We start from the raw sequence: 14,494 nt of genomic DNA, 5'->3' as shown, positions 1-14,494 counted from the left end.
GACATCTCTACTCAGAATGGAAAACCAGCATCACTGTAACACATAGACAGTAACTCTTATATTTTATATGTATGTACTTACATGTACATATTTTTTTAATGAAACCAAAACAATGCTGTTCAATCCCATCTAGATGCTGTGATCTGCTGAGAGCTCTGAGCCTGAAAGTGCGTCTGCCTCAATGACAAAGGGAGATTAACGAATATTAGTGTTAAAAGCATCCTCGTCCCCAAGTGAGACTTTTTCCTGGATGTATCAGAATATTTGAAAGATAATTGAACAGGGATTATTAATGCTATCACTATGTGATAAAGTGTTATTTAATATCATATACATATGCAGTTTGCGGCCGAAACATCATTTCCCATACTGCCGCAGGAAAATGCCTCACTTTGCTAAACACTGCCTTACACTGAGGAACCTCTATAAGAGGTCTTGTAGTAGCCTATTTTTCAAAATTCTACAACCACCACTGATGGTAACAAATACATACCCACATTCATCACCATATCTGTATTCTTATTCATATCTCTATCTATATGAATATCTATATCTGTATACAGCCTTGGCTGTATCTGGAACAATGCATAACGAAGTACCTATGATATATGCACATGTCCTACTCTAGATTACTTTCACGGTTCTCATTCCAGATACACACCCTTGTGGGAAGTAACAAAAACTGTCACTTTTATCCATTTTTACGCATGGATATTTCATTCCCGTCCCTTTCTTTTCCTTTCCTATCCTTATCTATTTAATTTTTTAAAATGCTAACCAGAACCAGTAATATAATACTGAAGTTACACCAAAAAGGCAATGATAGATAAAGGATAAGAAGTTTTCTGTAGACAGAGAGAGAGAGAGAGAGAGAGAGAGAAAGAGAACGGGAGGGAGATCTCAGTGCTTCTAAGTATTCTAATACTTAAACTGTGTTTCAGGGGTCCTGGGCTCCCCCAGAGCCTTCAGGGAATCCGCAAGATCAAAACTTATTTTTGTTGTGATATAACGATAATAAGATGCTATTTGTCTTTTCCACTCTCATTCTCTCACAAGTGCCCAGTGGAGTTTTCCAGAGGTCACGTGATGTATGATGATGTCATCCCCTGACATAAACATGGACTGGGCTTCTTACTGTTCTTTGCACGTAAATTAATACGTATTTTTAAACTTTCTCAGTTTTAATTTCTAATACGGTAAAAATCAATAGATAGAACCCACATAAACAAACATTCTTTGGGGTCCTCTATCGTTCTTAAGAGTGTACAGGGTTCATGAGGCCAACAGCCTTGAGAACTGCTTCCTTTAAAATGATCTGTTGGATTAATGAATGAAGAATGACGTTGTGTCGTGGGCTGAGGGAAAGAAATAAAAGTTTGTGTTGAACTGTGGTGTTCAGGGCAGGCTCCACGTGATGGAGGTAGAGCTCCACTTGGGTATTGAAAGTAGAAATGGGTTTGTTTAGTCATGGGAGGGTGGGCATCCCAGGAAGCTGGATCTGTATGTGCAAAGGTAAGATGGTGAGAAAGGGAAAGGGGTGGATCTGGCTGGTGAGGAGATCTGCCTTGCTTGGTTAGAAGGTGCAGTTTAGAGTTGAGATCTTGGGATCAGTGTTGAAGACCCTTCCACCCCTTGGTGGTCTCTGAAGCTGACTCAGAGGCTCCCGTGGCCAGAGAAAACCAAACAGTCTGGTTTACACTCCGTAAGTGTTCCCTCCCGCTGCTCCTGGGAGCCGAGACCTCACCCACGGGTGCCCCACACCGCATGGGGAGGGAGTCTCCAGTCAACCACAGAGCAGAGCAAAACCTAAACTGTTTCTTTTCTTTGGAAGGCCTCTAGAAACAGGAAGAGAGGCTGTTTTCTAGGATTTGCCAAGAGTTAAGTCATTCCTTGCTGATACAAACAATTTCTCGGGTTACTCTTTGGGGTCCAGGAACATTCATGAACTGCCCTGGGTTTGAACTCTTCAACTCTGAACTTGAGTTCCCTGGGTTGTCTGCCTGGGGCTGGGGCACTGTTCTCTGGCCCTGCCTGGGTTTTCAGAGATGTGGTTCAGCCACCTGTGGGGTGAGACCTCAGAGAAATTCTCATCCAGAGCCGTTGTGACAAGTAAACTGACTTCAGTCTTTCTCTGGAGTTAGATCAATGGACGCCAGGCGTCTAGAAGCATGTAGCCAGATGTGTTACAGGTAAAGTAATGCACGGATGTAGAGGCAGCAGAAGAGCGTGTGCAAAATCAGAAAAGCACCGTTTATTGGGCTTGGTATTTATTGTGCCGTGCCCTGTCCTGAGCACTGGACATGTTTTCTCTCATTTAATTCTCATGACCACCTAGCAAGGTGCAGTTCAGTGGTGAAGAAGAATGTCTCTGGAGCCACCTGCCATGCTTGAACCAATCGCTGTGGCTGGGCGAACAACGCTGTGATTGGCTGAGAAGGTGCAGTTTAGAGTTGAGATCTTGGGATCTTGGGATCTCGGTCACATGCCCATCCCTGGCACTAGGGCATGAGATTGGACCTACCTAAACCACGTGGACAGAGGGTAGGAGCGCGAAAGCGTTTCCCAAAGGAAAGTCAGACTGAATGAGCTGGAGGAAAGAGGATTCATGCTGAGAAGCCAAAATTACCTGATGTCTGCCAGGAGGATTGGAGTGGACCGATGGCTTCCTAGTCTGCTTTCAGGGGAGACGCAAAGGGAATTCCCAAATAGTCAAAACATTTTATTTATGTCAAAATCATACCTTCACACAGTTCAAACTTCAAACACTGTACTCTTTTCATTCCACACCTTTTCACTCCTGCCCTTCGATTAACTATTCCCCTTTCCCGGGTGCAACTATGAAACCCGAGTTTTCTTGGGTACTTGTATTAGTGTCCTGTTGCTGCTGTAACAGATTGCCACACATTTAGTGGCTGAAAACAACACAAATTTCTGATCTTTTAGTTCACTAAGTTGGAAGTCTGACACAGGTCTTATTGGCTAAAATCAAAGTGACATGTATTTTCATCGAAAACAATAAAAAGCAGTGTTGCCCATTCAAATGTAGTACATACCTAATTTTTAACCTACTGAAAAGGTACAACCTATTAATTGCCCTAGATCAAGACCATCATTTATTTTTAAGGAGATGGAATGCATAGCACATAATAAAAGTAAGTATTGCTTTGTGAAACTTTTGTTTCAGCCTTTTTGTGGTTGAGAGCATATGTGTGAACTGGGTCATGATATAAAAAGTATTTTTTACTGTGAGTCACAGTAAAAAATGTAGGGAAGTTATTATTATATAGTTTAGTGGTTATGTGAGGTTTTTCTGGGGTCAGACTGTCTGGCTCCATCCTTTACCAGCTGTGTGACCTTGAATAACTGATAATCTCTCTGGGCCTCAGTTTCCTTGTCTCTAAAATGGGGGTAATAATTGTACCCTCACCTTACAGGATTTGTGGGAGGATCAGGGGAGCTGAAATGTGCTAAGTGCTTGGCAAATTTGATAAGCACTTGTTATCATCATCATTTTTTTTCTTTTTTCTTTTGGCCACGCCACGTGGCTTGCGGGATCTTAGTTGACTGATCAGGGATTGAAGCCGGGCCCTCGGCAGTGAAAGCGTGTAGTCCTAACCACTGGACCTCCAGGGAATTCCTATCATCTTTGTTTGAATTACCTTTATTATGCCTTTAAAGGCAGAGAGGGGGTGAGATTTTCAGGGGAGAAAGAGCAGAGCTTAGACAGGGATTTTTGTATAGACAGGAAACGTGGCCTCAGCTCAGAGGAGGGCAGGCAGTCCCGGGTGGGATGGCTGTGGGAGGTGTTCTTGTGTTAATCCAGACCAGGTGAGAGGTCACCTTGCTCTGGTGCTCAGTATTCCAGCTCCAAGTGAATGTTTGGGAGGTACCTTATTACGTGATGACACGTAAATAAGTTTGTAATCTGAGGGGGGCCAATCATTAACCCATCAGAATCCTCCAAATTCGAGCACAAATCAGTTGACCTCATTCATCCATCCAATCAGTAAGTATTTATGGAGTCCTTAACATGGGTCAGGTCCTGTCTCAGGGATGCGGACACAGCCGAGAACCAGGAGACAGTGTCCTCGTTCCCATGGTGTGCAGGCACTAGACAGGTAGGTAATCACAGGTGTGTTGGTTGGTGTTAAGGAAACGTACAGACTGTTAAGGGCAGGTAAAATGGGGGACTCTGATGTGTGGGGGCTTGGCCACAGGGGAATTCCCGGTGGAGGTGTATATGGTCAGCTATCTGTGAGATGAGTGGAAGCAAGCAAGGTCAAGGGTTTTGGGGTGAGATGGAGAACTTTAGGTGAATAGCAGGGGATCTGCAAAGACCTTGGTGTGAGAGACGGGACGGCCTTGTGTGGGGACTGAAGCAAATTCAGCGTGTCATGAAGAGCCCGAAGGAGGGAGGCATCAAATAGGAGGCAGGGAGCACGGAACTCAGGACAGGGCTGTTGAAAGTGGCCGCAGAAAAGAGAGGCTGACGTTTTCTGGAGTCCTAGGTGTGGGGGAAGTAGCCTTGAGGTTTTGGGGATTTGGGAAGGTAGATCTCCCCTCAAAAAGCAAAACAAGGGACTTCTTTGGTGGCGCAGTGGTTAAGAATCCACCTGCCAATGCAGGGGACATGGGTTCGATCCCTGGTCCGGGAAGATCCCACATGCCGTGGAGCAACTAAGCCCGGGCGCCACAACTACTGAGCCTGCGCTCTACAGCCTGAGAACCACAACTACTGAGCCTGCATGCCACAACTACTGAACCCCCGTGCCTAGAGCCCGTGCTCCGCAACAAGAAAAGCCACCGCGATGAGCAGCCCGCACTGCGACAAAGAGTAGCCCCCACTCGCCGCCACTAGCAGAAGCCCTCGTGCAACAACGAAGACCCAACGCAGGCAAAAATAAATAAATAAATAAATATTTTAAAAATTAAAAAAAAATCAAATCCCAACAATACCCAAACCAATAACTCTACAAAAAACAAAAACAGAAACAAACAAACAAAAAAAAACCAGGGACTTCTCTGGCGGTCCAGTGGTTAAGACTCTGCACTTCCACTGCAGGGGTCGTGGGTTCAATCCCTGCTCGGGGAACTAGGATTCTGCATGCCACGTGGCATGGCCAAAAAGTAAAAATTAAAAACAAAACTGGAGAGCTTCTTGGGAAGGAAGGCGTGCCAGGGGTTAGGGAAGGGAGGGGTGATAGGCAGCTGTTCAGAACAACAGTCTGGGGAACTACAGATTGGGGTCCCAGGAAAAGCAACAAGAAGGAGACCTCGAGTCAGCTGTGGACCATCTGTCCAAGAAACTACAGACCCCGTGTCACATTCTGACAACATTTCGAAGGTTCCCCAAGGTGAGGATCTATGGGTGAGAACTAACAAGGTAAAATTTCATTAGGATCAATGATGTCAAGGTCAACCTGTGGGTTCATTCATTCCTTCAACAAACATCCATCAAACCAAGCTTTGAAATCGAAAGGCCTGAGTTGAACCCTGGAGTCTGTCACTTATTAAATTCCTAAGAAAGTGTTTACTCTGTGCCTCAGTTTCCCTACCTGTAACTTGGGGATGGCAATGCCTACTTCCTAAGAGGGCGGTAGGCATTACTGTTGGAATGGGCTTACATTGTAGGCTCCGGAAACTGGTGGTTCTGGACTCTAGACTGGGCTTAGAGGACACAAATGAAAAAGCCTTCTGGTCTCAAGTGGCTGCAGTCTGGTCTCAAGTAGTCTTGTATACTGACAAAAGGAGAAGCAATTACCATATCCTGGGATTAGAGACACAACAGTGGAAGCATTGGAGGCTGTGGAAGCAGACAGAGGGGATCCTTTGGGTCAAAAAAACGAACTTCCATTTAATTCGTAGGGTACCCCTCAGACTTACTTAGCTCTCTTATTTGCAAGGGACAGAAACTCAACTAAAACTGACTTTATTAGTTCATACAATGAATAAGTACAGGGAGAAAGGCTTCAGGCCTGGCTGGATCCAGGTGCTCAGTGGGTGTTCTAAGGATTTGTTCTCACTCTTTTTGACCTACTTTTCTTTCTATTGGCTTCATTCTCAGTCAGGCTTGTGGTGATAAGATGGCTTCCAGTAGCTCCAGGCTTATTTCCTGCCAGGTTAATGACTCCAGTGGAAAGAAAACTTTTCCCTCCTATAATTCCAAACAGATTCTGAGGACTGAGTCTCATTCCATTGGCTCAAGTCATGTATCCATCCCTGAACCAATCACTGGGGCCAGGGGAATAAACTATGCTGATTGTCTCCACCTGAGTCACGTGCTCAGCCTTGGAGCCAGGGCAGGAGGGTGTCTGGGCAGGGCTCAGTTCCGCGAGAACACATGGCTCTGCTCTCCTCTGTTAGTTTTATTCTCAAATATGCTGTGTCGCCAAAAGGTGGCAAAATGCACCTGCTCTTTGTCCTCTTCTGCTTGGGTGATTTCTCAAGGCAGAGAAGAGGGTGGGTACATGCCGCGATAGCATGTGCAGCACAAAGCAACTGAGAGGTAGAGTTTCAAGATGCTAGAAAATGGGAGAATGCAAAGCTTGTAATAAGGCTTATCATTCGCCAGATCCTATCCCCTGCTTCCAAATATTTGTTAGAGTCATGAAGGAAGATTGAAATTTCTGCCTGGGTCATGTTTCTTTAAATGGGACACTAGTTCTTAACTACAGGGATTCATGAATGTATATGGGTTACACATACATTTAGAACTCTTCTCTTGGTTTCTTATCCTATGCCACGTGGTTACGGCCAGTAAAATGCCCTCCCCGATCAAGAAAGGGTAACCCTTTTCCCAGCTTCCAGAAATGGGCACATAACTCAGGCCTGGCCATTTGGGACACTCCACCCTCTTGGCCAAGTTTCAGGGATGGGCCAGTGGGAGGCATCTCCAGGATGACTCTTGGGCAAATGACATTGTTTCTACAGAATGTGCTGAGCTTTCAGAATGGAAGCCTAGAGCTGCCAGTGCAGAGACGTGGGGATCCTCCTCCAAGGTAGAAAGAGTTCTCGTGATATCATTTGAATACCTGGATTCAGCTTTGCCTAAACTCCATATCTAGATTTTTAGTGTGTGTGGTTACTTGAGTCCATAATATACGCCTCTCTTTGTTAAAAAATTAAATCTTTTCTGAGATGAGTTTCTGTCCCTTGCAACTAAAAATATTCTGCTCAGTGTAAAGATCATCGTCAGTCTCGTCTCTCACGTGCCACCATGCAGACGATGACTCTCAATCCAACTCAGTGCTTGACTTTGGATAAATTCACTTTAACAAGCATCTTTTTTTTTTTTTAAACTTTTTCTTTTTAAGGTAGAGTTTATTAATTAATTTATTTATTTTTGCTGTCTTGGGTCTTCGTTTCTGTGCGAGGGCTTTCTCTAGTTGCGGCGAGTGGGGGCCACTCTTCATCACGGTGCGCGGGCCGCTCACTATTGCGGCCTCTCTTGTTGCAGAGCACAGGCTCCAGACACGCAGGCTCAGTAGTTGTGGCTCACAGGCCCAGTTGCTCCGAGGCATGTGGGATCCTCCCAGACCAGGGCTTGAACACGTGTCCCCTGCATTAGCAGGCAGATTCTCAACGACTACGCCACCAGGGAAGCCCAACAAGCATCTTTTGAGTCCCGACTGTGTCCCAGTCTCAGAGGTAGACTATCAATACAGATATGAATAACACATGATCCTCTGCCCTCATGGAGACACACCCACAGCTTATCATAGCAAACATCAGATTGTGATAAGGGGTAGAATTCCAGTTTGCTCAAGGCTTTTGTGAACCATGTACTATGTACACGTGTTGAACTAACTGGTAAGGCCATAATGGTGAGCAAGGTGGACACGTTTCCTGTCCCAGTGGTATGCATAATATAGGAGAGAAAACTAACAGCAAACTAGCCAATAAATTACAACATAAAATAAAATGAAATAAAAATAAACTATGATCAGTGTTCAGGTAGAAAGGCACAGTGTGCTATTTGTGTGTACATCTGGGCAGAGTGTTGTGTATGATGACTAATGGGATGGTTAAATTTGTGTGTCCATTTGACTGGGCCGTGGCATGCCCAGATATTTGGCCAGACATTATCCTGAGGGTTTCTGTGAGGGTGTTTTCAAATGACATTTAAATTGGTGGACTGAGTTTGCCCTTCCTGATGTAGGTGGGCCTCATCCAATCAGTTGAAGGCCTGAATTTGAACAAAAAGCCTGCCCCTTTTCCAAGTAAGAGAGAAATTCCTCCTGCCTGATGGCCTTCGAATTGGGACTCTTCCCTATATTTGGACTCAAACTAAAGCATCAGGTCTTCCTGGGTCTCAACCTTGGTGGCCGTCAGACTAGAAGCACACTGTTGGCTGTCCTGGTTCCCAGGTCTTCAGACTTGGACTGGGAACGAAACCATCAACTCTTCTGGGCCTCCAGCTTGCCGACTCATCCTCCAGATCTTGGGACTTGTCAGCCTCCAAAGTCACCAGGAGCCCCTTCCTTATCCTCTCTCTCTCTCTCTCTCTCTATATATATATATCTGTTTTTCCAGAGAAGCAGAACCAATAGGAGATATGTATATCTATATGTATTGATATAATCTAATCTGTTGGTTCTATATGTCTATATAGATATACAGATAACTATACAGATATACAGTTAGGGATAGAGATTTGTCTGATAGATAGATGGATAGGTAGATAGATAGATGATAGGTAGATAGATACCTCTCCTATTTATTCTGTTTCCCTGGAGAAACAGACATCTGCATCGTATCATCTACATCTGTATCATCTATATCTCTCTGCTGTTGGTTCTGTTTCTCTGGAGAACCCTGACTACTGCTATTACTGCTAAGGTCTTCCTGTGTGTTAGGAATTGTGCTGGATGCTTTATAGGCTTTTTCCTGTTTTATCTACATCACCCCCCTGGGAGCGAGGCATAGTCCTCTTCACAGATAAGGAACCTGAGGCTCACCAAGGTGAAATGATGTGCCGAGGTCCCCCAGCTGTAAGTGGCAGAACTGCCATTTGCACCCAAAGTCCCTTCCCATCACTACTCAGAAAACAAAGCCTAACACTGGCTCTTTGGAGCAGGGAGGAGGGCGGTGGGTTGCGGGGGAGAACTACATAAGTCCCCTGTGAGACTTCTTGAAGAAAAGTGAAGAAAATAATATGCCTCAGGTGTGAGAGAGAAATATAATTACAAATGAAGAAGAAAGCAAAATAAGTTTAAGAAAACAGTGTGGGAACTCCGTGGCAAAAACATGGAAAATCCAGAGGAAATAAGCGATTTTTAGTCAAAATATGAATGCCCAAAACTGACTCAAAAAGTGGTCAGAAATGCTAAAAGGCAACTAACCATAGGAAAAAGTGAAGTTGTTAAAAATTTACCAAAATGTTATTCAAAATGTTTCAGTGGAAATTGATGCAAAGTTTCCCCAAATCATTTATCAAAGCAAAGAACAACCTTAATGCCAAGATTTGTCATTCCTAGTACAATTAGGAAAACCCTAGATCATATTCACTTGTGAATAGAGATGCTAAAAATCTGAATTAAATGTCAGCAAATAGAATTCAGCAGCATATTAAAAAGAATAATATATCCTGAGAAATAACATCCTTTTCAGGAGCGGGAATGGCTCATTAGAAGATCTGGCAATATAATTGATTACATCATTACATCAGCAAATTAAGTGAGGAAAACCGTTTTTTACATTTAAAAAATGCTGGAATGGCATTTGATAAAATTCCACAGCTGTTTCTAGGAAAAACTCTAAGTAAAACCAAGGATAGAAAGAAACTACGTGAATAGAATAAAAATAATTACTACAAACTAACAGTTGGTATATTAAGAGACCGTGAAACATGAAATCAGGCCCAGCAAAATAAGACATACAGCAGGATGGCCACTGTCTCCACTGTTATTTAAGAGTTAGTTACTTAGCTAAAACTAATGCAATTATATAAGGAAATGGAATAAGTAGTGTAAATATTCAAAGTAAAGGGGCAAAATTGTCTCTCTTGGGGGGCAGATGATATAATTGTAAGCTTAAAAAATTCAAAAGAGGCTATTTTAAAAATAGTATTCATATGAATATTTGATATTTGCAAATGGTAATTTATAAACTGCTTGGATATGTTCTAAAATGAATAAATCAATAGCTTTTCTTTTTATTAGGAATGAATTTAGTGAGAAAGGAACGTAAAAAATGATTTCATTCATATCAGTGATCAAAACTATAAAATACGGTGAAATTTAACAGCAAAAATACAAGGCCCATATTGAAAGGACTTTAAGATTTAATTAAAGAATAAGAAACAAAATCCTAAATAAATGGCATCCAAGGAAAGACATCCCACGTTCCTTCATGGGAAGTTAATTTCACAAAGCTTCAATCCTCCCCAAATTAATCTTTAAGTTGTAGAAAATTCTAATCCTTATCTCAACAAGGTCTTTGGGGGATGTTGATAAGAATCTCCAAGACATTTTTGAAAATGAAGACTCAGGGTGGGGGTGGAGCTAGACAATGCTGTCCTACCAGATTGTCTTGGGAGGATATTTCCATCTGGGTCTACCCTTCTCTACTTTGCTTGGTGCCCCTGGAAGCTGATCTCTTGGACTGTGTCCCCAGCTCCCGTGTCCTCTGACATCTGCTGGGGTTTTGGGAGTGGGAGGCACCGTGAGGGTAGGGAGGTGTGAAGAGATCGAAGTCAGCACACTTGTTCCCCCTCCTTCCCTGCTGGGCTGTGGTGGGTGGGTTGTGTCCTACTCGAGACCACAGTTCCTTGCAGACGGCCTTCTCCAGATGACTCTACTCTCCCGATTCCAGACAACACATCTCCCAGGGGTGTGCTGGTAAGCACTGAACAACAGGCTCTGGGGACAAGGAGCTCTGATTTATAGCATTTGCCAATTTCCTTGATGTAAAATATTCCCACCATGGCTGATTTCAAGTTACCCATGTGGAGTCATGTGTAGCTCAAGAGAGATGCTAACAACTGGTTCTTGCCAGCCGGTGCAAGCTAGCTCCAGCATTCCTCTGCCTCCTCCCATTTCACTTTCAGGACTTGAGATAGTATCAGCTCCCCTGACACTAGCCCTGTACTGCTTTACCCCTTGTTGGCTTCCATAAACCCTGACCATCCCTTGGCAGATAGTGTATTAAAGCCTTCTGTGTTCTCTTGCTTGAGTGGGCCATCTGCTTCCTCTTGAAACCCTGGCTCCTATATTACTAGAAAGCTAGTGAAAGAAAAACATAAGGATAAGCAAATAGATTTGTAGGAAACTGTAGAAACTCCAGAAATTAATCTAAGTATATATGGAAAAAATATATATATTTTTGGTGGCATTTCAGTTCAGTAGAAATAGGGTGTTTTGTTTTAAACTGGTGCTGCCGTAAGGACTTTCCATCTGTAAGAAGGTAGGTTAGACTCTATCTCATACTATACACAAATCAGTTCTAGGTGGATCAAATATCCCAATGTAAGAAAGTAACAGTAACATTTGGATAATACTTGAGAATGCTTATATACACGCAGGATAGTGTGGGGAGAGATTTACAATGAAAATAACAGGCAAAGATATCATATTCCCAATCTACAAAGAGCTCCTAGAAATTGACAAGAAAAAGGTAAAACATTTCAATAGCAAACTGGACAAAGGGTATTTACAGGATGACAAATATACATGAAAATGTACTGTATTATCTAACCAAATTTTCACTATTATAAACAACACTGCAATAGATTATTCTTATATTTACATATTTGCTTATGTCATTCATCCATTCAGATGACCATTCGTGTTTCTTGTGCCTCCTGTATACCGGGCACGGTTTAGGTACTGGGGAAACAGCCCTCGTGGACTTGACATTGAAGTTGTGTGGCACAAAAAGTGAATACGTAACTAAACACATGTGAAATACAATGTTTGGCAGTGAAGAAAAATAAAACAGGGTAAGGGAAAGAGAATGATGGAAGATCCGGGGCAGAGGTCTGCTGCTTTAGGTAAGCTAGTCTGGGAAGGTCTTGATGATGCAGGGACATTTGAGGAGACCTGAAGGAAGAGATGGAGTGAAATCTGCTTTCAAATATATAAAGAAGAAAAGGGAAATAATCTGTAGTCTTATCAACCATAGATAATTCTATTTAACATTTCGGGGTTTTCTTCAGTTATTTTCTATGTAGTTATTTTGTTTAAACATAAAATTGGAATGATAGAGCACAGAGGGCTTTTTTTAATTGAAGTACAGTTGATTTACGATGTTTCAGGTGTACAGCAAAGACATTCAGTTATATATACGTAATCTTTTTCAGACTATTTTCCATTACAGGTTATTACGGCACATAGGTGTTTATGTTCTTTTTTTTTTCCTCTTTACGCAGACTTTATACCGTGGGCATTTCCTCATGCCCGAAATATGTTTTTCTGATGATTTCCTTAGGATAAACTCCTGAGAGTGAAATTGCTGATTCAAAGGATATGACCATTTAACATTTTGATAATGAGCATTATACCATTTTCCATTCCCACCCAGCAGTAGAGAAGAATCCCCATTTCTCTCTATCTCTTTGCCAGGCTGATTACTTATTTTTTTTAAGAAAGGAAAACCAATCTCATGGTGGTTTTAATTCTATTTTTGATGTTAAAGGAATTCAATAACCCCTTCATTTTTCTAAAAGGAGAAATAGGGGAGAATTTAGGAATTCATTTATTTCTTCAGGCAACAAATATTCAGAGCGTTCTTTGTGCCGGGCGTCACGTTCCTGCAGAGGAGGTCAGGGAACTGCAGAGCTACGACAGAGACTGGAGATCTGGTACAAGTCCTTGGTTTTGTGGACAAAGAAACTAAAAGCACAGAGTTCAGTGATTTGCCCAAGTCACACAGTGAATTAGTTAAAGAGCTGGGTCTAGAACTTGGATCCCAATGCTCTTTTTATGACAAAATGCTGTCTCCATAAACAAAACAAAGATCACTGCAGACTACTTAAGTGGAAAGTATGATTTGGGGAGAGGGGGTTGGCAGGGAGGCTGGAGTGAGGGAGAGTGGTTTAATCAAACCTCGGTAGCTGCGGGGACTAAACTCGGGGTGCAGACTGCAAACGTGACATCCTGCAGTTGGCCCCGAGAGTGTGCAGAGAGAAGTAAACGTCAGGAAATTAGCTCTGTCGGCGTCTTTGTCATTCTGAACCCCTTGCCCCCAGTCTTTCCCCCTCCCCAAACCCATTTCAGAAATCCGGTCCCATTTTTCTTGCCTCTGACCCTGGTGGCTGAAATTTCTCTCAGTACCATAAAACCCGGGGTTGTAAAATTCATATTGTAACTTTAAGAGCCACATCTGTTTTAATCATTTTTTTCCCCTGTTTTAAGAACACAACGGGATTTTAATGGCAGCAATAAAATGGAAAAGTTGAAGGAAATTATCACAGATTCGTAAAGCTATAAGGTAGGTTCCTGGGCTCATGTGAGCAGTCAAATTACAAAGAAACAACCCAATTGCTTTTATTGCAGGCAGATCTCTGGTTTAAGCATTTCTCAGTTTAACCTATTGATGAGTATTAGCATTTTATTCACTCCAGCACTCATAATGGCTTTGGTACATGTTACCCCGATGGGCCAGACTGGTGAGGACCATGAATCTCAGAGATGCAGAAAAAGCCAGAGAAATGGAATGAGCGGGGAAATATTGGGTCTGTAAATCAAACAAACCTGGTTTGAATCCTGAATCCGCCATGTTTAGCTGGGTATGTGGCTTTAGGCAAATCCTACCTTCTCTAAGCTTTGCCTTCCTCGTCTCCATATGGGACTATACGAGCAGGTTCTGCGGTGAAATTACACAAGGAAATCACTCAGCATGATGCCAGGCAAACAGTAGGGCCATCACCTCGTTCTCCTTCTGATAGGTAAGCGACCTGGAGCAGCCGCTGTGGCGCCCCATCTATATTCCCTTGCACTGACCTCCTCTCACCAAACAATGCTTGCTGCGAACACCTGCCATTCTCCACCTGAGGCTCTTTTTCTGGTTCCAGGTGCATGCTTGTTGGCCCATATGTAGGGCAAGCCAGAGTGCGGATGAGTTAATGCCCGCAGAAGCAGCCCTCGCCCAATGACAGATGGGGACTGCAGGATAAATGCCTGTGCTCCATCTCTCCCGGCAGGAAGTGTGTGTTTGGTGCTGCAACTCCCTCACCCCGCCCCCCCCACCCCAGAGCACCCCAGTGGGCCGAAGCTCTGGCTGCCTGCGGTGGTAACCTCCTTGGTTACACACTCTATACTGGCTTCCTTCTCTTCTCTGTCTTCTCTTCTGTCTTAGTCTGTTTGGGCTGCTACAAGAAAGCACCACAGACTGGGTGGCTTACAAACAACAGAAGTTGATTTCTCACAGTCCTGAAGGCTAGAAGTCTGAGATCAGGGTGCCAGTATGGTCAGGTTCTGGGAAGAACCCCTGTCTGGGGGGCAGACTGCCAACTTCTTGTTGTATCCTCACCTGTTAGAGAGAGAGAGAGAGAAAC

This window comes from Pseudorca crassidens, chromosome 15 (genome assembly GCF_039906515.1).
Source record: "Pseudorca crassidens isolate mPseCra1 chromosome 15, mPseCra1.hap1, whole genome shotgun sequence".
In the NCBI taxonomy this organism is placed as follows: Eukaryota; Metazoa; Chordata; class Mammalia; order Artiodactyla; family Delphinidae; genus Pseudorca; species Pseudorca crassidens.
The sequence above is the reverse complement of the archived record's forward strand: the minus strand, read 5'-3'. Positions refer to the sequence as shown.